Genomic DNA, 3,604 nt, shown 5'->3' on the forward strand with positions numbered 1-3,604 from the left:
GCGCAGAGGGCCGGACAGACGTAAACAGTTCTAGAACTGTTGCTGGCGGAAAGCGCAGCTGCACCTCAGGGAATCTTTGGTCTGGAGCCTGACTCCTTCTGCACCCCCTGCCAGGTCACTCGGAGAAGCTGGCTGGCGGAGCCTTCCTTTTCGGAAGAGCTGTCCTCTCTCTTACCCCCTCGCCCTGGCTTCCTGCCTTGGGGCAGCCTCGGAGGCGCGCCAGCAGCACTCCTCCAACTCTACTCCACCCGAGCCTGACAGCTGGGCGGTCCCGCCTGACCCGCGGGCGGGCCGCTGCTCTCTCTCTCTGACTCGTGCCCGGGAGAGCAGCGCCACTGCAAAGGGGTTGCCAGCGCGGGTCGGAAAGGCCTCCGGGCTGGGGCTGGCTGCACCGCGTAGTTTCCATTGTGCCGCCCGGCGAATGGCCGGGTAAGGCGCGCGCGCGCGCACACACACACACACACACACACACACGCACTCCCTCGCACACGCGGAACCGGCTGGGCCAGGGGAGGGAGGAGGAGGGTGACGTAGCGTCCCATGGCGTCACATTGACGTCTCGAATTCCAGGCACTCTATGGAGAGGCCGCTAGGGCTCCTGTGGCATAAATGACGTGCCGAGAGGACGAGCGAACGCGCAGCCGGGAGAGCGGAGTCTCCTGGCTCCCGCCCCCCACCCCTCCAGCTCCTGCTCCTCCTCCGCTCCCCACACACAGACAAGCTCACACCCGCTCCCTCACTCGCACACACAGACACGCGCGCACACACGCTCCGCACACACACTCCACTCTCTCCCGCGCGCTCACACCCCTCTCGCCCTGCACCCTCGCGGGTGCAGCGCGGCGCGGCAGCCGGACGCCCCTCCCGGGCTCACTTTGCAACGCTGACAGCGGTGGCCGTGGAGGTGGGAACAGCGGCGGCATCCTCTCCCCTGGTCGCGGCCGGAGCCAGGGCGCCAGCGGAACCCCTCGGCGGCGCTCTCCCATGAGTCGGGATCGCAGCATCCCCTGCCAGCCGCTCACCGCCTCTGGGAGCCGCTGGACTTGGAGACCGCAGCCCTTCCGGGACAGCAGCTGTGACTCCCCCCCAGCGCAGATTTCGGGGCAGCTCTCTAGAAACTCGCTCTAAAGACGGAACCGCCACAGCACTCAAGTACGTATTTGAGATTCGCCCAGTTAATTGGGGGACTTGCTGAAAAGTTGGCACACTGGGAAGCGTCGCTCCCGAAATTGACAACTTTGAGTGTGGGGTTTTCCCCCCCTCATCGCCTCGCTGCCGCCTCGGTTGCTGAGAGGCGGGTGGGTTCTGATCTGAAACTTTTCCCCGGTAGCGGACCCCCGGGGATCTCTGGAGCTAGTGGGATTCCAACCCCCACCCGAAGGGGCGAAAAGCCTGTAACAAAGAGGAGGACCGGGATGTGTGCAGTCGCAGCTCCGGAGATGTAATTCAGGGTATTTCAGCTCTAGTTGTCATGGTAATGATGCTCTCGGCGGCGGCGGCAGCAGCGGCGGCGGGGAGTTGCAGCTCCGGTGATGAACGGCAGTAATTTTCCTGCCTTTTAACTAGGATTGAACATAGCGGCTCCCGTGGTCCAAGTTCATACACCTGAGAGTGACTCCGAGCGGGTTGACTGGGAGGTAGCTTGGGAGGGGAAAGGGGCCAGGGCAGCCGCGGCCGGAGTTGGCAAAGGCGCTCGGAGGATCTCAGGAAAAGAGGGCATAATTGTAGGAATGTGGCTTATTGTATTGAAATGAGCCTGGGGCGCCGCTAGGCACGTCTGCCCGGCGTCGCCGACTTGCCCGCTGACACTTTTCCCTCCGGAGGTGATCGGGTGTAATTGCGGACTCCCGCACTCCGACACGCGTGGGGACGGTGTCCCTTTCATCCAGGCTCGGCTCGGTGTGAGAAAGGCATGTTTTCCTCTTCACTGAGAGAACTCGCGCTTTTGGAGAAGTTGCTCCGAGTGCTTTAATAGAATTGAAAGTTCTCGGTGGAGAGGAGAGAGAGGTCGTGCCAACGCAGCCTGCGGAGACTGGCTTCCCAAGGCTCCTCTAGAACCTGCTGGGAGTTTGGGGCAGTCGTGAAGTTTCAGCATGTGCCCCTTGATTCCAAAGAACGTGTTTCTGGGCGCCGAGGCTTTGCCTAGAGATATTGCCTCTTATTTATGCCTCCATACTCCAAAGGGAAGAGCTGGCTGCAGGGAGGTTGGTGATCAGAAATCGCGGGCCGTTGGTTATCCCAGAGGCTTGGGGTGCCGGGAGAGACATACATAGGGCGCCTGTGTGGTCACTTCATCGCAAATTCCATCTTCTTTTCCCGCGACAAAGAAATGTTTTCTAGAACTAAGTTTGGGAAAGAGAAACCTGCCCAACGCGGCTACCGGGCACAATGAATGAAGTTAGAGTTTATTCCGAGTTATCGTAGCTGAACAAGATGCTCCCCTGTGAGTATCAAAGACTCCTCAGGCCACAGCAGCCTCTGCACCCGCTGCCTCCCCCCGCGCCCACCCACTCCCCTCCCTGGGACCTGGCGCTCGCAGGATTTCTCCCCGCGGTTTGTCTCCTCTCCCTCGGTCTTTCTGAGAATCTGTCTTTCCCATTCTGTCGGTCTCCTCCACGCCTCCTGCCCCCGCCCAGCCTCCGCCCCCGCTCCCCAAGGTTGGAAACTCCGCGGAGGGGCCGGGGTCACAATGGCGCGTTTCACGGTTTCCTCCACTCGCTTCACCACCGGGAGGGGAACACGGGGGTGTTCCTTTCGTCTGCCCACGAGAAAGAAAGGGGCTTTGACAGAGGTAGTTATTTCTTCCTAATTTACAACCTCGAGGCTCCGTGCTCCCGGCCCCGCGGCCGCGAGCAGGAGCCACCGAAAGTGTTTCCAGGCGCGGAGGCTTTGCCTAGGTAACCGGACGTTTTGGAGGGCGCGGGGGGAGAGAACCGAGGGGCCCTCGGCTCAGCTGTAGGAGACGTGGTGTGGCTCTTCCCCTCCAACACCGGTGCTCCAGAGACGCGACCCTCATCCACCAAGTCAAAGGCCGATCCTTAGAGAAAGGCTCCGCTGGAAAGGCCCCGGGCAGGGCGGGCAGGCGGGGCACCTCCTGGGAGAGGTGGTGGGAGGAGGTTTCTGGAGACCCCACTGAAGATTGGGGGCGGGGGGAGAAGGGCTGAAAGCACCAGCTACAACCGTGGGAAGATCCTTCCGTGCTTGCACTAGAGTTCGCTCACGCTTTCCGTAGGATCCGCTGGGGCTGGGGCTGGGGCTGGGGCTGGGGAAGGGCCTGGGACTGGGGGTATCAAGGGAATCCCCCATTTCCTGACTTTCGAGGGCTTCCCGGACCTGAAGACTCCGAGTACCTCTCCTTCCTCAGGGAAGCCATGGGCGTAGAGGCTGCAGGCAATGAAACTTGCACGACCCTCTCGCAGCCCGCGCACCCGCGAGGATTTGGGGGGTTTGTTTATTTTTGGCTCCACGTTGCCTCCCATTCAGCTGTGAGTGGGTCGGGACAAAGGTGGCGCTATAGGCCGGAGTTGGCGACAGTGGAATCCTTCCTCCAGGCCCGGGGAGCTGTGCTTCCAGCTACAAAGTTTCGCCGAGGCTATGCGCTGAA

At 61.7% G+C, this 3,604-nt stretch overlaps 1 protein-coding gene across 1 annotated transcript in view; it reads left to right on the forward strand.

The window, feature by feature from the left end:
* Window positions 1–564: 564 nt before the first annotated feature.
* Window positions 565–3,604, forward strand: part of NR4A3 (nuclear receptor subfamily 4, group A, member 3) — a 36,317-nt gene continuing 33,277 nt past the window's right edge. Inside the window, exon 1 of the mRNA XM_014543196.1 lies at window positions 565–1,152. The gene's annotated coding sequence lies outside the window, so the exon portion shown is untranslated. The remainder of the gene's footprint in view (window positions 1,153–3,604) is intronic.

Source organism: Myotis brandtii, unplaced genomic scaffold, assembly GCF_000412655.1.
Source record: "Myotis brandtii unplaced genomic scaffold, ASM41265v1 scaffold320, whole genome shotgun sequence".
NCBI classification, from domain to species: Eukaryota; Metazoa; Chordata; class Mammalia; order Chiroptera; family Vespertilionidae; genus Myotis; species Myotis brandtii.